Source organism: Mus musculus, chromosome 5 (assembly GCF_000001635.26).
Source record: "Mus musculus strain C57BL/6J chromosome 5, GRCm38.p6 C57BL/6J".
In the NCBI taxonomy this organism is placed as follows: domain Eukaryota; kingdom Metazoa; phylum Chordata; class Mammalia; order Rodentia; family Muridae; genus Mus; species Mus musculus.
The window spans coordinates 101,581,629-101,602,822 of NC_000071.6; the positions used below are offsets into that span (position 1 = coordinate 101,581,629).

At 42.5% G+C, this 21,194-nt stretch overlaps 1 long non-coding RNA gene across 1 annotated transcript; it reads right to left on the reverse strand.

The window, feature by feature from the left end:
• Window positions 1–4,813: 4,813 nt before the first annotated feature.
• Gm29982 lies at window positions 4,814–17,625 on the reverse strand. The gene is made up of 3 exons (XR_389427.2): window positions 17,607–17,625; window positions 7,817–7,934; window positions 4,814–5,220 (listed from the first exon to the last, which is right to left on the reverse strand). It is a non-coding gene; the product is annotated as a predicted gene, 29982 (long non-coding RNA).
• Between the last annotated feature and the right edge of the window lie 3,569 nt (window positions 17,626–21,194).

The following is a 21,194-nucleotide window of genomic DNA, read 5'->3' on the forward strand; positions in this document are numbered from 1 at the left end:
TGTTGTTCCACCTATAGGGTTGCAGATCCCTTTAGCTCCTTGAGTAATTTCTCTAGCTCCTCCATTGAGGGCCGTGTGACCCATCCAATAGCTGACTGTGATCATCCACTTCTGTGTTTGCTAGGCCCCGGCATAGTCTCACAAGAGACAGCTATATCTGGGTCCTTTCAGCAAAATCTTGCTAGTGTATGCAATGGTGTCAGCGTTTGGGAGCTGATTGAGTATATGCATCTTATCAGCAACTTAAATACAGCCTCCCACAATTAACCTTCATCTGCTTCACCGAAGCCATGAAAGTTTGCCTCAGGTCTTCAAGCCAAACTGAATCTGCCCTCTCTTGACTTAGATAGTCATACATGCCAATACCTTCTCTATATAGTTGTTTCCCTCTGATATATCATAGCTCTGTCACCACTACGTGTTAGTTACTGTAACTATCAATAGGCTATAAGGAAAACATTGTTCCTGTCTAGTTTAATGTTAGAGGAACAGTGCCCAGTGCCCATGTAGGATGGAAATAGCAACTGTCTACCAGTCAAACTAGGAAACTCTTGAAACTCCTGGGCAGTAGGTATGATCCTCAGGTAGAACTTGCTCTAATGTGTGCAGCAGTGCAAAATTCCAAGGACAGTGAGAGCTAAAATGTGGGTTCCAGGACAGCCTGCACTACACAGTGAAACCCTGCCTCAAAAAAATAAAAATGAATAAGAGAAAGAAAGAAAGAAAGAAAGAAAGAAAGGAAGGAAGGAAGGAAGGAAGGAAGAAAGAAAGAAAGAAAGAAAGAAAGAAAGAAAGAAAGAAAGAAAGAAAGAGGAGGGGAGGGGAGGGGAGGGGAGGGGAGGGGAGGGGAGGGGAGGGGAGGGGAGGAGAGGAGAGGAAAAAAAGAAAAAGAAAAAGAAAAAAAAAAGTAGAGTGGCGAGAAGGACAGGAGGGGGAGAGGAATATGTTTCATGACTTGTTGTTATCAAACAATAACTGTTTACAAATATATGTAATAACATCCCCAGTGACACAGGACTGTAATCATAGCTACTTGAGAAGCTGAAACAGGATGGTTATAAGTTCAAGGTCAGCCTAGGTAACATAATAAGACCGTGACTCAAGTTTAAAATTGTTGGTCGATTTTGGTGTGGGCCTTTAATCCCAGCACTTGGATAGCAGAGGTAGGTAGATCTCTCTCTGAGTTCAAGGCCAGCCTTGTCTTCTACAAGTGAGTTCTAGAATAGCCAGGAATAAACAGAGAAACCCTGTCTCAATAATAATAATAATAATAATAATAATAATAATAATAGTAATAGTAATAATAATAGAAGGAGGGAGAAGAAGAGGAAGAGGAAGAGGAAGAGGAAGAGGAAGAAGAAGAAGACGAAGACGAAGACGAAGAAGAAGAAGAAGAAGAAGAAGAAGAAGAAGAAGAAGAAGAAGAAGAAGAAGAAGAAGAAGAAGTTGTTTAAAATATAAAAGAAAGAAGAGCCAGGGATGTAGCCAAGTGATGGAGAACTTGTCTAGCATGCACAAGACCAACTACTGAAAACAATCTATAATACATTGCAAGATTCTGATGTTTCTTTATGCATAAGGAAACCTCTGACAGTGCTATAGATATGGAAATAGGGGCATGCATGGTGCCATGAACTTATATTCCCAGTATAGAGTCTGAGACAGTATAGAGTCTGAGGCATGCATGTGTGTGTGGGTATGGGGTGGTGCCATCAAATTAAGGCTAGCACAGTTACATAGTGAGACTCTGTCCTAAAAGAAATATAAGTGCTATTGGCTATTGTGAGGCTTTCAGACTTCATGAGAGGGTGTGATGGCACCCCAGGAAAGTGGGTCCTGATCGATTTAATAGATGCCAAGGCAACTATCAATATAACAAAGAATTGTACCCGATAAGATGGGACCTTTAAAAAAATCCCAAGGTCATCAGACTGAAAAAGCAGTAATATAGATCAGATCACAGGACACATGTATCAAGATAACAGCCATGACCCAAATCACGCCGGCAATCACACTGAGTACAGGTGCCTCTCTGAGTGCCGGACTATTGTTTTAAGGAAAATATCCAACAATGTTCTGCCAGGTTGAAAGACACAATGCCGGGCGAGGTGGTGCACGCCTTTAGTCCCAGCACTTGGGAGGCAGAGGCAGGTGGATTTCTAAGTTCGAGGCCAGCCTGGTCTACAGAGTGAGTTCCAGGACAGCCAGGGCTAACAGAGAAACCCTGTCTCGAAAAACCAAAAAGAAAAAGAACAAAAGAATGAAAGAAGGGAAGGAGGGAAGGAAGAAAGAAAGGAAGGAAGGAAGGAAGGAAGGAAGGAAGGAAGGAAGGAAGGAAGGAAGGAAGAAAGAAAGAAAGAAAGAAAGAAAGAAAGAAAGAAAGAAAGAAAGAAAGAAAGAAAGAAAGAAAGACACAATAATAAGGTAAAGAAATACTGATTTGTTGATGTCAGACAAACTAGATACTTTACTTATTGTTACTGCATCTGTATGTGTTTGTATATACATATATATGTATGTGTTTGTATATGCATATATATTCCTCTGTATAACCTGCTCAGTCCATAGTGTTACTTGTATGTATGCTTTCAGAGCTGACCACTTGGCACTGGAGAAGCATTTGGTGTGCTCTTCCCTAAGGAGGACTCTTCCCTGGGGAGGAGCACCTCTTCGGCTCCCAGATTTACTCAGTTAACTAGAGTTATGTAAGACTGAGACCTCATGGGCCTTTCCCTGTCCAGTTCAGACACGAGATGTTTTAAATATCAGAAGCAAATACGTTTATTTTAAGATACGTAAGTCTATTCTTCAAAACGAGATAAACTTAAAGTCTTGTGCACCTGACCATATGGATCCAAAATACACTAGATGACAGCTGACAGACAGAGCAACCAAAGAGTCAGTCATATCCAGAACTATAGTTGGAAATGTCATTACCTGTCTCTGCGCTGGGCAGACAGGCTAGGGGGTAGAGCTTAGATACAGAGCAGTTGCCTAACGTGAACGCAGCCTTGCCTTTTAACCTCAGCACTGCAAATACTGATATTCATGTCATCATAATAACAAACACGTGACCAAGGCGGAAGGAAAGAAGCCTGAACAACATTGTGGTAGCGCTAATCAACACTTACCATGCAATTTAGCCAGCGACAGCCAACACTATGCTCAGCCCTCACGCTCACAGAACATGTAACAAGCAATTGGTACAGGGATGGACTATTTTGGGTTCAATCCCCAGGATTTAGAATAATTTTTTTAATGACTCACCATTCTTTCATGAAAAAATGAAGGACAGCGGCCCTTATGTTGCAGCTTCAGAAAAGAGTAGGCAAGTCCTATATAGTCGGCTGCAGAATCTCTGTAGGAAACTGCCCGTGAGATGTCCCAAACCTCCTAAAACTCCACTACTAAAAAGTGTTTATGATAAGGAATTTTAACAATTAGGCTGTGTGGTAGTTTGAATATTGTCGGCCAAGGAAGTGGCACTATTTGGGTGTGTGGCCTTGTTGAAGGAAGTGTGTCACTGGACGTGGGCTTTAAGATCCTTCTCCTGACCATGTAGTTCTCCTACCATCCTACTGGCTTGTAGATAAGGATGTAAAACTCTCAGCCCTCCTGCACCTGGCCGCTGCCATAACTCAGCCTTGATGATAATAATGAACTGAACCTCTGAACCTGTAAGCCAGCCCCAATTAAATGTGGCCCTTATAAAAGACTTGCCTTAATCATGGTGTCTGTTCACAGCAGTAAAACCCTAACTAAGACAGGTTGTTTCTAGCAATTAGAAATGATATTATTTCTATGGTAGCCATCAGTAATGAGCAAACATCTTAATTATTGTTCTGCTGTGTCAACTGATTCTGAAAACGATCATTTTGTCTTAGTATTCATTGTGTGTGTAATATTGTTATTCTACATGTATATAGAATAACATAATACATATGATAATTTATTTTGGACATATTCACCTCCCATCCCCTGGTCAGACTCCTCCAGGATCCCACCTACACCCAACCTCATCTCGTTAAGTCTAATCAGCATTGCCCATATGTGCATAGGTGTGGGACCATCCACAGGAGCATGCATGCTCTACTTACCAGGGATCACACCTCTGAAGAAAACTCACTGTCTCTCCCCGAGTGAGCATCAGTTACCAATAGGTCCTCAGCTAGTGGTGGAGGCTCAAGTGTTCCTCCCCATCTGTGTTGGAATGTCTCCAGGCTTGATCTTGTGTGGGTATTGTGCAATCACAGTTACCACGAGGTCAAGAATTCAGCCCAGAAGACACTGCTTCACCCCAGTTCTTCCTGACCTCTAGTTGTTACAGCTAACCTTCCTCTTCTTCTGAGATGTCCCCCGAACTTTTAGGGGAGGGGCATGATATAGTTGTCACATTTATGTCAGCTCGGTATTCTTACTCTCACGTTAGATGGAGAAAATAAGACATAGTGGGAAACATTACCCAGGATGCAAAGCAAGAAGTTGATCGTTGAACCCATTTTACCGTCCCTGAAGATACACATCCAGATATATCACATCAACCCTTCACTCATTAGATAAATAAACCATAAATAATAAATGTTGAACATCTTCCATGTACCAACGTCTATACCTGGACAACAAATATGAGATCATTAAACATGGCCACAGGAGGCAGAGCGTGCTCTGAACAGGATGAGGGGGAAGAGAGAAGAGGTAGTTGACCACACAGGTAGACGGGAAATGGATAGAATAACCAAGAAGACGGGAATAGAATTCTAAGCTGGAATTTTCTCAAAGGTTTACCGGTGACAACACATAAACCACTCTCCCATCACCCATGAAAGTAGGCTACGCTTCCATTATCTGCCTTGCTCTCAAAGTGGCCTCTTAGCTGGGGCATAGCTCAGCAATAGTGAGCTCCCTCACCCAGCATATGCAAAGCCCTGGTTTCCACCCCCAGCACTACCAAAACAGAACGACAGCCTGTGACTGTGGGTTCTGTTTGCCCGGCTCAGGACTGGCTCCCTCACTTATGGCCTGGAACAAGCATCTGTCAGCTCTCTGCCTTCCACTTTGAAAAGGGTTATAAACCCATGTGCAGTCCTCATCAGCTGACAGAATTCAGTCAGGGTGTCGATGCAAGCAGAGCAATCCATGTCTTCCCCTCTAGAAACCGGTGTGGCTCAGGATCTGAGTGACTTCCGATCAGATCAAAATGAAGAAACGAATTTTCTCTTCCTGGAAAAAAAAAAAAAAGGATGCAATGTCTATTACCAAAGAGACTTCTTAAAAGACAAATTTAAAAAAAATATTTGAGCAAATAGCAATTCTTTTTTAACTGAAAACATATGGTCCCTTTAGTCTAAGCCCTTCCTCGGGACAAACACTTTCCCCAGGCAGTGAACTGGAATTATAGTAATGGTTATCTTTGGTTGGCTGGCCAGGAGATGGGAACTGTGAATATACTCATTTAAAATTAAAAGGAAATAAAACCCTGAAATCCTTACTGAACTACTGGCTCCAAAAGACTTCTTAAACTCAAAGCCAAGCTCAATTAAATTCTGTAGCTAGTTCCATTCCACTTCAGCCCTAAACCTGTGCTCCATTTCTGTATTATTTATATCAATATTTTTATATTTGCTATTTTTATTTCTGTTTATTGTTTATTTATAACTCATTCACCATGTAATATTAACCGGTCCATAACCCAGGCCTTTTTCTCATTTACTTTTATAAATATTTCAAAATAGTAGCCAAAAAGGTGAAACTTCTCCATTTCTGTATGAGTCTTTGATGTGCTGAGTTATGAAGTACTCCAAATTCTTTGCGATGGGTCCCCAAATATGTGCTCTTATCACTGCCCCCAAATATGTCTGTGTCTCGATGTCACACATGAAAGTGATACATCACTGCAGGTAAGAACAGCCCTAAGGGAGGCAGAGCCCTCCATGGCGCCTGTGACCCACTGAGTCTCAGGCCAAACACCGGAAGCAGTGCCCATGGTTAATTCAGAAGTTTGGGTTTATACTTCTTGGTGCTAACTCTAAGTCAGGTTTAGCAGTACACCCAATGCGAGCACTTTCTGGTGCCACTGGAAAACCAGCAAATCCTCAAGGAACAAAGGATCGGACAACTGTATGGTACATTATGCCATCTCACAAAAATTACCTGTTGGGTGCTCCTAAGATGTGGATTCCTTCACAAGAAGAGCAGTCCACGCTGCTCAGGTTAGTGCTAGTGAGTAAATCTCCTCGCTACCCAAGAACCTGGCTGTCTCAGTAAGGACTATGCCTCACTTTGCAACTGTTACTTTCCTGAGGTACCTGCTGGCCTCCATAGGTAAGTAAGCAATGCAAAGAATGCTTTAAGAGCACATGGTGTTAAACTGGGGAGGGGGGGGGGAGCCATGGGGTGGTTGTACCTCTTTAATCCCAGCACCTGGGAGCCAGGTGCATCTCCAAGTCTGAAACCAGCCTGATCTACTGAGCAAGTTCTAGTACAGCCAGGGCTACACAGAGAGACCCTGTCTCAAACAAACAAAACAAAGTGAAACAAAAGAGTACATTTGGTATATGCCTTTCAGCTTGTCCCGGGTCCTTGGTAAGATGTTTTAGTCATGGACGGTAGATAATTATTTTTACAAACTCCTTTTCCCGGGTTTGGTATGGTTCAGTAGTGTACCGCTTGTCTAACATTGGAAAAGCCCTAGGTTGCATCTCTAGCATCAAAACCTCCTCCCACCGTCTCCCCGCAGCCCCCAGCCCCACCGCTGGTCTTTACTTACCAATCTCCTTACCTAACCTCATGGCTTTGACCTTTCCTTTAGGGCACAAGCAGGGAACCACAGCTTCCCATCGCAGACACTTCTCAATGACTTAGTTATCCATCACACTCACACCCCTGTCCAACTGTTTGGAACATAACTAACTTAGTTTTTAAAAGATTTATTTATTTTTTTTATTTGTGTGTGTGTGTGAGAGAGAGAGAGAGAGAGAGAGAGAGAGAGAGAGAGAGAGAGAGAGAGGGAGGGAGGGAGAGAGAGAGAGAGAGAGAGAGAGAGACTATGCTACCTGTTTGTGCTGGTGCCCAAAGAGGCCAAATCCCCTAGAGCCAGACTTACAGGCAGTAACCAGGTGCTGGGAACTGAACTCTGTAGCAGAAGTACTCTTAACTGCTGGCCCATCTTCCCAGACCATAGCTGATTCATTGTGAAACAATAACCACAAAATGTTCATCCTTCCCAATACATCCGATAATTACAATTGTATTGTCCTATAAATAATTCTGTTGGTTAAAAACTATCTACTTGCCCTTCAGTCAAGAGTTCAGAAAGGATGCTCTTCATAGCAACTTGCAATCTCAGTTATCTGGATACCAGCTCCTAGTGCAGTGCCCGGCACAGGTAAGCATGCAGTAAATGTGTTTAGATGAATGAGTGATCTATTACCTGTGTATCTAAATATTAATATTCCCTGCCCAGGAAGTATTCTCTCAGCTAATCAGGTCATTCCCATTGAGGCCCTGTTAACATGGCTTTAGGAGTATTGTGTTCATGTGTATGTATGAGTGTGCATGTATGTATGTGTGTGTGTATGTACTATGTATCTCTCTCTGTATGTATTGTATATCTCTGTGTATTTATGTGTATATGTATATATGTATTTGTATTGTGTATCTTTCTGTGTGTATATGTATTCTGGATCCTGTGTGTGTATTGTGATTGTGTGTGTGTGTGTGTGTGTGTGTGTGTGTGTGTGTGTGTGTGTGTAGAATCAGAAAGGACATCACTGTTCAGAGGGGGAAAAGGGTGACTGGGTTCATACGATGAACATACCTTGGGGTACATACGCACAAGACAGCGTAAGCTTCAGGATGAAACCATAGGAATAAGGTTGGGAAATGTGTTGGCCATTTCATGGATAAGTGATCTGGGTTTTTTCATCTGCAAATCCCTGAGGACAAACATTAATTAAAAAGGTCATTGCAGAAAAGCTTTCAGGAGATGACACTAAAATTAGCTCCAAGGAGCAAACATCTCTCCCCCTCCTGAATAATCTACTCAGTGCAACAATGCTGTACATTTATAAAGAAGCCAAGGATTGTGCTAAGGACCACAGTAAATGATTTTTTTACTTGCATTTATTGTTAACTCGTCTCTTACTATTGTTGCTTCAAACCAGCAATGTGTAAGGAGGGTGACACGCTGCCTATGCCTGCCCTCTTTCTTCACTGGATAGTCACACAGAGGTGGCCCGGGGGGCATTGTCTCATTGGCACAGCACTAGGTATATTTGATCACAAGCAAAATATTTCTGGAAGAAAATTACTTTTCAAATTTTTAATGTACAAATATAAACACTGGCTTATTCTCTTCTATCTGAAGACAAACTTTAAATTAGTCTCAAAATTATAAGTATCAGGTTTCAAGAGTACCACCCTATCCCTTGTATTTTTGGTTGTGAGCCTAGCTTTTAATGGCTGAGCCATCTCTCCAGCCCACCACCCTATTTCTTTATCCAATTTACAGTTCCAAAATGGAAGGTGACTTGGGAAACGTATCAAAAAGAAGAGAAGGAAATACAGTCAGGGGCAAGCTCCTGAGACAGCTCTGTCTTTGAGTCTCTAACACTGAAGTTGATAGAACAGAAGGCACTGCAAGGCAGAAATGGGACAGAAACTCCAGGGAGGTTGTACATGCGGCCCCTGTGGCTTTTACAAGACAGGAAGTTCTGTGCTGAGGGATAAGGAGAAAGAGAAACCAGGATAGGTGGTCAAAAGAGCAAACATGAGACGGGGGGGGGGGGGGGGGGGCATGAATCAGAGGCAAAGGACAGCGTGAAGAGTGAAGAGGGGACAAAGAAGAGTGGGGAGAGGTGGTAGAGAGAGAAAGAGAGAACAGCAGGAGCCTGCAGGAGGCCTGGAAGAAGGCAAACAGAAACCAGCGGTCCTCACCCGCCTTGCCTTCTCCATCTTCATCTCTCTCTCTTTCAGATGGCACCCTGACAGAAGATTAATTCAAGTCAGCTGCTGAAAATAATTATTGCATTATGGGAGCAGTAATCATTATTTAGAACATGATTAAATATGTCTGCACCTATTGACTCTGCCTATGATTTATGTATTTGTTTAGTCAATAGTCTAATGTAAATGATGTAATTAATTATAGATGGTGGTGTCAGGTCATTGGTGAGAACAATCCGGGGAGAACAAGGCCTCTGTTTTTTTCATGACAGATGCAGAGAAGGGGGTGGGCTGAGTTGAGGGAATTCCAGGGGAACTTTTTCACGTGTGAATGGCGGCCGGGATCTCAATTTGCATGTTGTCTTTCTCTTGTTCAGCCTTCGTTTAGAAATTGAAATAACTTGTTAAGCAAAGGGGAAGGGTGCACATGATTGCCAAGAGGACGCCTGGGACTTGGGCGGGTGAGTAGGTAAAGAGCCAGCTGCTCCCTAACACAGGGGAGCGTGGCACCATCATTTACCGCTTCATAAAATTAAATGTTTTCCAAATTAAATCAGCAGGCAGTGTGTGCAGGAGGCTCACTATCTCTAATAACAATTTTTCAATCAATATTAGGGGCCCTGCCAATATGAAACTGGAGCTGGGGAAGTTACGCCAGGTTTGGGCGGGCACGCCAGGCAAGGATGAAGGAGAAGAGGAAGAGATGCGGACTTCAATTCCAAAGCCTTCCATCAAAACTAAAGGTTTTTAAAGAATATAGATAGATACATATATGCATGGGGGATTCACTGCTGGCTGTGAGTCTATTCCCCATAGATTTTTCTCTTAACTGATAATTCGGTCAGTCACATTCCTCAGAGGGAGGTCATAGGTCACCCCAGCCCCTGTCAGGCCTCAGAGAAACCATTTCCATTTTAATGCCGCAGCTCTAATCTATCAAAGATGTGATGTACAAGATACAATGAATTTAAGTGGTCTTCATATATCACAAGCTTTCATGCCCTCACCTGGGTAATGGTCTGAATTACTCTCCCTACCTCACAATCTGTCACCCCCAGTAAAATAACTGCCATGCCGCTGTTAATGGCACATTTGTCCAAATTGGGGCCATGGTAGCCAAAGTCATTCTATAGCATAAACTTAGCATTCAGTGCTTAACCTGGAAAAGGGCTCCTACCTTAGAATTCTTCTGTAAATAATTCTGCAGAGAAGCTCCACTCATGTTTTTATTTATAAGAGCTAAAATAAATCTAGCCTAGCCGGGGCAGCCCACGCCCTGACTTCTGCAGCCTTCCCTTTCTGTCTCTCAAGGCCATCTAGTCCTGCCTGTCACCTTTCCTCCGAGAGGTGTCTAATAGACCCAGGTCTCTTCCTGAGACAGTAAACACTGGAGAGTTCAGAAGATTCAGCTTATAGTCACTGACCTTCCCTGCAACTCAGTGATTAACCCTTCCTGCTTTGGCAGCAGGCTATAAAAGCCCTCCACTGCCAACACATCCGTCTTCCCGCAAACTGTCCCTGGCTCCTGGAGGAGCGTGTTACTGGAACTTGGAGAGGTCCGCGGCTCAAGCGCCCTCCCAGTCAAGTAGACTCATGCAGCCCTTGGCTTCCAATCTTCCCACCACTTCTTTCAGTGTCCAGTCTGTCCATCATCAACAAGCCCTCTATTATCTTCAAAAATTTTCAGACCAAGGAGTGTAGGCTGTGTATGAGCAGTGTCTGATATTATAATGTTATAATTAGCATGGTAATAAGATGATATCTAATCTAGTTCAGGCTACCCCTGTCATGCTACCAATGAATGAATGAGCTATATGATAACAATATTATATAGTTATCTGTTAATTAGTTGCTAAGATCCCTTGGGCAGGACCAGAAAGGCTTGAACAACACCTTGGTGTCCACAAGCATTCATGGTACAGAAATTCCTGCACAAATACCTAATGATGGAGCACTTCTGACCAAGACACAAAGTACTTGGTCAAAAGTTACATTGATCTAACATGATAGGGATGTAGACTCTGACATCTCAGAATGTAACACAAATCTGCAAAGCAAGTGCCAGTCCTTTTTCCTCACTGCTTACTTGGTACCAGAGCCACACAATGTTTATCGCTAATAAACAGACAGGCATGTGCAGAATGTTAGTGTCTTCAAAGGTTCACTGCTTTCGCACACACAAAAATCTCATTTTCTGAAATTAAAAAACTTAGTTCCTTTTCTGTTAAAAAAACATTTAGGAATAAATAATTATATTATTTCTTCTTTCCTTTTTCTCCCACCAACCCTTCTCATGGGCATCCCACCTTATTTTCCCTCAAAGTCATGACATATGTTTCTTTAATTTTTGTTATGTATGTGTGTGTATGTATATATGTGTGTGTGTATAGGTATGTGTATATATGTATGTATTATATATGTGCATATGTATATATATGCATATATGTACATATATGTATATGTGTATATATGTTAATTATATATTATATACATGGGTATATATATATGGGTATGTATGTATTATATATATGTATATATGTATGTGCATATGTATATATGTATATGTATAATATGTGTGTGTATGTGTATATATGTTTGTATATAGATGTGTATATGTATGTATATATATATGTATTATATGTGTGTAAATGTGGTATGTATATATGCAGATATGTATGTCTGTATGTATATATGTATGTATAATGTGAATATATGTATATGTGTGCACATATGTGTATATTATATGTGTATGTATATATGTATGTATTATATGTATGGTGTTTCTAAATATATAAATACAAATTGCTCAGTTTATATTACTTGTATGTTTGTGTTTCCATGGCTAACCATATGGTATTAGATAACCACTTGGTGTGCTCTACCCTGGGGAAGGCTATTTCTCCTGCTCCCAGTATTCCTTAGTTGCTTGTAGTCTTTGTCTAGGGTTAAGGCCCCATGAGCTTTCCCCCTTCCATGTTAATGTGTCTACTGACATTGTCCTTGTAAGGGTCATGTGTGGGCAGCCATGTTGATGAGACTCCATGGCTGTAGCTTCCCTGACATCTCCTGGAGGGACAATCTCACAGCGCACTTCCTGTTCCTCTCTCTCTAGCAGTCTTTCTGGTCCCTCCTTTGCAATGATCCCAGAGCCTCATGTGCAGGGGTGCAGTGTAGATGTAGCACTGGGGCTGGGCACCAGTCACATTCTCTGCATTTTCATCAGTTGTATTTATAAAGTTTCTGTCTTGTGATTCATACAAGAGAAACTAAGCCATTTAAGACATTTTCCTGATGGCTATTACAGGGATGAGTGAAGAAAGGTACGTAAGTATCACTCCTTTCAACAGCAACAGATTGCTAGAGATGGAAGCAAAATTACCTAAAAAGTTGCTGGCTTGGTTAGAAAAACAAGACAAACAAACAAAAAAACTTACTATGACAGACCGAGACTCCCAAATCCTAACAATGACCCCCTCAAGGTCTCCGAGAAGGCCACAGTGACAAAGAACACCACCAGGAGTGTGGGATGCTAACCACTGGGATTAGCGGCTCCAATGCCTCACCCACTGCCAGAGCCTAGTGCACTTATATGAACTGAAAAACAAACAAACAATCAAACCATAGAATTGAATCTCTTTAGAAAAGATTCAGACCAACACGGTGCAGCAATTCTTCCTCCAGGTTTTGCTCTGCTTGTTCGGAACAAAGAGCTTGGTCCTCCCCATGCAACTAATGCTTTTATTAAGGTAAATAGTATATTATTAACACTGAGGGTCTCTCCAGAAGGCTCTGTTTACTTTCACTCTATCTGGGGTTCTTTGCAATGAATTGTAAACTCAGAAGATGTGAATGAGAAATTGCTCCCAGCCAGTCAAAACCAATGAAAGCCCTCTCTTGCCTTCAGCTGGCGATCTTGCCTTCAGCTGGGGAGAAACTGTAGCAAACTAAAGTGGAATCAATGTTTTGAACCAATGATGCTGCAAACTCTGTGGGGGCCCTTCTACAGTTTCACCAAGTGCGGGTTTTTACGCCTGTGCGTAAGCAGAGTAAGAAGATGGTCTCTGTTCACGAGGAGACTTCCAAAGCCCACTAAATGGAGAACATGGCTCTGACACGAACAACCCAGGCTAACACCTCCTCTGTCTCTGCGCATCTTTTGGCCTTAAGATTCCTTAGACTTGAGAAATACAAAGCTGATGGAACAGACCACCCTCCTGTCGACCAGCCTGGTACACGAAGCTCTCCTCCAAAGGCACAGCCTGGACTTGCTTGGTAATGGACGCCATTCATTGCTCTTAACCAGAGCCTAATGCAGTGACAGCAAACTGCAGCCCAAGGCTTAGAAAGTCAGTACCTACTCCAGGGGGAAAAGGAAGTGAAAATATCCATTGACATAGTGCCTGTCCATCCCCCACCCCCAGCCCCACCTCCACCTCCACCTCCTCCTCCACCCCCACCTCCACCTCCACTCTGGAATCTGCTAATGGTGTGTGTGCTGACAATACACACTTGCTAAAGGTGTCGGTTTTTTCCTGTGGGAAAATACTTACCTTGTAAAACAGTGCGGAGGGAAGGCTTTGCTGACCTGTGTTTGCACTCTTCCACAATTTACAAAGCTCTTCTCGGTTGTTCAAAGACTGATCAGCAAAAACATTGCCCAGAAAGGTTTCACCTGAGGTCTGAGGTTTGGGTGAGCTCAGAGTGCTTGCCCAACGCCGTGTTCCTCAAACTCCGTGTGTATAACACAGGCACGCCAGTCAAAAACGTCAGATCAATTTAAATTTGATGGAAATACGTGACCACATGGGCATACTCAAATATTGTTCATCAGAAATTCAAAGTATCATTTTTGGATTGCTTTTTGTCGTTAGGAAACAAGTCTCCCTCTGTAGCTCATGCTGGCCTCAAACTGACAGAGCTCCTCTTACCTCAGCTTCCTAACTGCTGGGCAAACTGTAACTGTTTCTGTCTTCTCCTCACACATTTGTATATCCCTGTGTTGTTGCCGTTTGTCTGCTGAAACTGACCACCCAAGAACCAGAATCACCCAGGACATTTGCATTCCACCCCAGACTCTCAGCCTCCAAGAAGGGGATGGAATGCGATCACACTATCAGGCATCATCAGGAAACTTTGTTTTTGAAGTAAGCACCCTGGATTTTGCAGTCAGACGGACTCTGACGGAGAGTCATTTCTTCGGTCCCGCCCCTCATTTTCATGTATCAGAGCTGTGAACTGTTGTGAATCTAAAGGTGTCAGTATTGTAACTCCACCACCAGAAGTCTGATACCATTGTCCAGCCTCCTAAGATCCCAAAGACAGAATCCTTTATCACCCAGCAGGAATAAGGACAAGCAATATGAATTTCTGTCAAGGGATAAATGGAGCCTGTTACCTCTTACGTGTAATTTTCCTTTTCTCACATATAGAATAAACTGATTTCTGCTGCTGTGTTTCCTTTGCAACTTGAGTATTATTTACAATAAATTGAATCCTTTCCATGCTTGACATATTACACTGATCTATGACTTTGCTTTCATTTTGTCCTGTTAACTAGAAACCCACTTCATCATGAAATATGTCCCTTGCACTTTCCTCCATAGCGAGTAAAAACATTGATAAAGCATCATAAATTGTAGGTCATTTCTCAAATGTTTCCTGTTATGGTGAGGATGGGGCGAAGGGAAAGTAAGTACTGATCAATGGCTACTTGATCAAATTTATGCTGGATGTATAGACAGGAAAGCAATGGATGCGCACGAAGCTGCACTATAAGATACTTAACCAGCAATGCTCACTTCATTCTTTAGTTCACAATCCCGAAGGTAATTCAGCCTTCCTCTGTCTGGCAAATCAGCCCCCTCCTAGACACTAAATTATGGAATGCAAACTTGCAGGAATGATTTTATCTGTCACCTAGACAATTAAAATAAAAGCATTATGCCTAAGCCAGCAACGCAGTTATTCAACACCCATTATTCTGTGTAAATCATGAATAGATACAGTTACTTAAAACCTTATTTTGAAACAGGAGTGTCAAAAACAAAACGGTGATTCTGACACCCACAGCATCACCAATCTAAGTAGAGAAGCCGATTTGCTGTGTGTCAACAAATATGCCAGGCATTTACCAGCATGTCATAATAACATTGTAGAACGTGCAGACTGGGTGATTTGGCTCAGAGCACATTAAAAGAGGCAGAGGTGGTAAGAGGAAGGGAACAAAAATGGAAGTCAGGTGGGAGATAGAATGATATCCTTGAAAACCTATTTGTTAGCTTGTTTTCTGGGTTTTTGTTCTCTGGATACCCTGAGTAGTATCAGGTATTTGAGGTCCTTGAGTATTCTTGGAGTGAATACCTTCATTTTTCATACAATACTATCCACTGTATCAGCTTTTATTCACTAAAAGGTTCACCTTAGTAAAATTGCTGCTATAAGTAAGTTAGTTCAGTTATGAAAATAAGCACGGGTCAACATGTCCTAGAACATGTGTCTTCACAGGTCAACATGTGCTAGAACATGTGACTTCACTGGTCAACACGCCCTAGAACCTGCGGCTTTACTGGTCAACATGCCCTGGAACACGTGGCTTCACTTAGCTCACTCCCAAGCCTGTTTTAGGGTTACAGGGCCCTGGAGGCAAAATGCTAACTATCCCTTGACTGCATCTCAGCCCCACATTAAGGGAAATGGCTCTGCCTCTCTGGATTGATATGTGGAATAGCTTATAAAACCCAGAGCAGAACCCTTTGCAAACGCCACATGCTGTATCGATGCTAAGTAGTAACAACAATCCGGACGGACGACTGTAGTGAGCAGTCCAACCTCCAGGTGTTTTTTCAGACAGGACAGCAACCATGTCAGCCTTATCCATCCTTCACCTTCGGACACACCCTTCTTCATGGAAATGTAAATCAGGCTGTCTACATGGGAAGGGAATGAGAAGGTTGAATTTCAAAACAGCCAAGGCCACATACATTGACCGTTTAAAAGAATGAGTTCTGTTATTTAGTTAATAAAGATGATGCCGTGTAAAGAAAACCAGAAGAGACAATGACATCCAAAACAATATAGACTACTGCCTCTGCCCTTGGTTTCCTTCGAAGGTTGAAAGTAAACCCCTATTGCTGAAGGTGTCACACATTTAGGACACATGAACTGGGCGATTTGAGCTGGATTTAACCTGAAATCCTCCTTCCTCTGATCTAACTTCCATTGTACCAAAACGTACCATGCAGTTTCCAAAGGAGGGAAGCAATTAAGCAGTCCTTCCTGGCTATAACGCCCGTGAACCACAGCAATAACTAGTGTGGCAAGATATCCCTAGAGATGCAACCGTGGCACTCCTGGCCCAGCAGGAACCAACAGCTGTCTAGCTGAACTTAAGGCCTACTCCGCGGGTAGGAAACCACACCTGGTATAGAAACCTAACCAACTACCCGCGGCTCGTGAGATCATGGATCTTTGAGGAGAACCTGCAGAGACCCACAGCCAAATATTAAATGGAGCTCAAGAAGTCTTATAAAAGAGCTGGCGGAATGACTGAGGGACCAGAAGAGGACAGGGACTCCACGGGAAGACTAACAGAGTCAACCAACCTGGCCCTTTGGGGGCTCCCAGAGACTGAACTACCAACCAAAGAGTGAGCACAGGCTGGACCTAGGCCTGCTTCTCAGATGTGGTAGATGTGCAGGCTGGTATTTATGCAGGTTTCCCAACAACTGAGGGAGTGGGGGCTGTTCCTGCATGTGTTGCCTGCCTGTGAATCCCCTGTGAAACTGGGCCACCTTGTTTGGCCTCAGTAGGAGAGGATATACCTAGTTCTGCAGTGACTCAATGTGCCAGGGGGGATGGGCAGTTGGGGGGATGATATATAGAGGGGGCTCCCCCTTATTGGAGGAGAAGGGGAGGGTGGAATAAGAGAAAGATCTGCATGAGGAGGGAAAGGGGGAGAGGGGGCTGATATTGGGATGTAAAGTGAGTAAATAAATACATTTAATTAAGAAAACAACAACAACGTAATTTCAAACTGCACTCTAAAGCTTATCCTTAGACCCACAGTTAAGTGCAGCTCTCACCCGCCATCAAGAAGCTCCTCTTCATAGCAAATGGAGAGACTGTTACAGAAAGACACAACTGGGAACAATGCAGAAATCAACCAGTCCTGGTGAGGCCAGCCTCAGTGGATACAGCAGCAGTACACCTCCTGTACCCAAGGCTCAGGTAACATGGCAGAAGAGAGGTCAGAAAGAGTGCTAGGACCAAGAACCCTGCTCCCAGACTACAGCTTCTAGAAATAGTTGTCAAAATAAGACCTGAACCATGATGCTATCAAAAGACACTCTAAAGCAGCAGAAGGCAGACATCTCAAGATGGCCTACCCCTAAAGAACGGCATGGAGGAGGAATTAGCCTCTCCTGGGGATGAGGCTTCTAATTGGTCATCAATACAAAGCGGTCAGGCCTGAAGTCATATCTACATAATCACCAAAAATGTACTCAGCAGTCTCTCTCTCTCTCTCTCTCTCTCTCTCTCTCTCTCTCCATTTGAGAGGGACTAAGGAGAAACACAGAAGGGAGGGAAGGGGAAAGGTGACATAATGCAATTATATTTTAATAAAATATTATATCTTAATAACAATGAAATAAAAAAAGGATTACCAGTATAGCTTTGTTTTCTCCCCCAAAAAGCATAGAATTCTGGCTGCAAATAAGTTAGAAGACATCATAATGGCATATGGAACACAGCCAATATAGCATGGCACTCTAGTCACTATACCTGTCCCTAACTCCTCCAAGAAGGCATGGCCAGTCCTCAAGCATTGCCTGTCTGTGTTGGAAGACAGGAAGGTGAGCAATGGGACGGAGATGGCTGCTATCCTGTGCAGCAAGATGGGAAGAGGAAGTTAGATTGGACAAGTTGTAGGTGCTAACATATTTTTCCCTTTGCTGCACATTTAAGGAGCAAAGCTTTATTAACTCTCACACAGAGGACAAGGATATGCTGGAAATAAAAATTAACAGATTGTTCCCCATTGCCTATCTTTAGAAGAGGAGGAGGAGGGGAAGGAGGAGGAGGGAAAGGAGGAGGGAGAGGAGGAGGAGAAGGGAGAGGAGGAGGAGGAAGGAGAGGAGGAAGAGAAGGGAGAGGAGGAGGAGGAGGAAGAGGGAGAGAAGGAGGAGGGAGAGGAGGAAGAGGAAGAGGAGGAGGAGGAGTAAGGTGGCAGGGCTTAAGTAGCTCTTCTCCATGGTTCCAAAATGAAATGAATATCTGTCCAATATTAAGTAAAATGAGAAGCCAGACACACTCAGCAGTCATGTGAGGACAGACAAGGAGAGAAGATCCATTTAAGAGTCAGACACTGTCCCGCTGTGAAGTTCCCTTCAGAACTGGCTCATTTGTCCCTCATGGGACAGTCCTCTCCACAAGATGTGCATAAACCCACTGCAAATTGAAGGTGGTGTACTCTACATGCCTTTGTGCTGAATTGTACATGGAAAATTATATAATATTTCACTCTTAAGGTGAAAACAATTATTGCTTAATGAAACAAAGAAAAGCTGAGGTGAATCTCTGTCTGTACAGATATCCTTGCTGTCCAATGAGGCCTTGCCACATAAAGCACCTCCCTCCCCAAATAAAAGGGCAGAGGTCACCAGGAACAGGAGAGTGTTGAATTTACTCCTGGGCAAAAGAAGGGTATAGTGTTTATTCCTTTCCAGTGACACGTGGGTCTGAAGAGAAATCCAGAGAGGGAGTAAAACATCTACGCAGTCTCTGAGGCTAATTTTTATGAGTGCCATCATGTTTCATTACGATGAGGAGAAACATAACCTCTTAATATATGCATATTATAAGCACATACATCCTTCAAAGAAGCCTAAGTCTGCCTGTTAGGACAGCAGAAAACCCCTCAGCGTTTCCATTATAAAACCTGATTCTCGGGGATTTATATCCAAACTGAAGATTTTCTCCAGAGTGAAGCAAGGATCACTGTGTCTCGGCTGAAAGCACAACTTGGCGTTGAGTTTTCCGGGAAGTTTAGTTTGGTCATTATCAAGTTATGGAAATGCAAAAATAATAAGTCAAATCTCATGGGGCTCTGGCTGCTTTCCCTTTTTTTTTTTTTTTATTTTTATTTTAAACCTTCGTAAAGCTTTCAAATAGCTTGGTTATCTGAAATGGCATTTAGCCCAAAATATGGATTTCTTTCTTAAAACTGCTGCAACTTTGACATTTAAAAATTGGTTATTACACATGCACAGAAGCTGCAGCTCCAAAGGATACTTGGCCACACTGCGTGAGATGCTATGTCCCCCGCATACTTAATGCCCACTTGCCAAATGACCCTTTCCTATTGCTGGTTGAGGAAATAGCTTTTAACAGAAATGACAAATATATTACCAATTCAATTACTGCTTTATTATATTGCACTCATTAAAAATGTCTTGAAGAGTAGCATAGATTGTGCAAAAATTACTTAATTTCATGCATCATTCAAAAAGTAATTATTTACCTCCAAATGAATATTGGCTGAAAGGCTCTGGGAACCTCTCCACTGTAGACCTTGGGAAAACGACAGTTAAGATTTTTAGCAAGGTCCAGAGTCATAAAAGCAAATAATGAAAATCAGAATAATGTTTAAGAAACAGTCACAGAAATTATCAGTGTAGAGTATCCCAATGCTACAAGAATATCACACATTCTCTAAAACACACTTCTAAATACATAGATTTCTATCATCTAAATAGGTTCATTGGGAAAAGCCACAGTGTGGCTTTCCCTGTAAGCCACAGCCAAAGGCAACACTGGAAAACAGAAAAGTAGAGGTTTTGTGCAATGGAAACCCAACTGAAACCCATGGCTGGTCTCTATATGTGAAGCAAATACTCAGTGCTTGGTGCTGAGGGCAGGGAGCTCACACCAGGTGTGATCACATGGGCACTAGTCATGGCATCAAAGTACTACCAGACAAATTTATTTTTTAAGCTAGTGTTCAGACTTCACCAGGTCTCTCTCTCTCTCTCCATATACACACACACATACATATATACATGTATGTATAGCTACATATATGTGTGTATAGATACATATATGTGTGTATAGATACATATATGTGTATGTGTAGATACATATATGTATGTATCTATACATATGTGTGTATGTATCTATACATTTTTATGTGTGTATACATATGTGTGTATGTATCTATACATATACACATATGTATATATACATATATGTGTATGTATCTATACATGTATATGTGTGTATACATATGTGTGTATGTATCTATACATATACACATATGTATATATACATAATATGTGTATGTATATATACATATATATGTATATATTCATAAAAATCTGGTCTTAAGGGGCAAGCAAAGGAGTTGTCAGTTATTGTCATAGAGAGAGTGAGCCTGTGGGTGGAAGGGGCAAAAGGAAAAGTGTTTTAACATCTATTTATGATCTGTCAAGAGAGGCCTGGGGTCTCTGGGCTTGGGAAGACTCCCAAGAAAAACCTCACATTCAATGGCTTGATCATACCACAGTTGATTAAAATCGTGTATAATTCTGAAAATTTTCCTGATTATGTCTTTTCACATTCCCTCACTTGATGATGCTCCTGGAAGTTCTGGAAGGCTGACAATGAGTTTTCTCTGTTTCCTTCTCAGATGAAGTTTAGAGAGAATGGCACAATCCTGGCCTGGGCCTGAACCCAGGAACAGTAAGAAACGGTATCTTTGGCGCTTTAGTAACAGTTTTCTGAAGTTGTGATTGTCAATAAATCTTTTTAAAAGCATTCTAACAAATCCAGGGCTCGTTTATTCCATTCAGTGCCTGGGGCTGTTGCGACACGCTACACTCGCACTTCTGATTGCTACAGATGGCACAGAGATGCCAATAGCTTCATTGCTAAGACTGTGAGCATCACCACCTCAACCAAGGACAGGTCAACTTTAGAGCCATCTTGCTGTTGGGGGGAAAGGATGTTAAATACTTACATCACACAGCAAGTCGGGCCACAGAGGAAGGAAGACATGCTTCTGCTATATGAAGCCTCATTTTCCTGCCTCGGCGCACACCACTGCTAAGGTACACGGCACAACATGGCTGCGAGGGGTAGACACGGTAAACGTGAATTATGAAAGCGATCGTTTCCCTCGGAGTTTGCTTTGCTTTGCTTTCACCCTGCTAGAAGAAAGACGGGTCAACTTATCCAGCTATGAAGGACACCTGGCT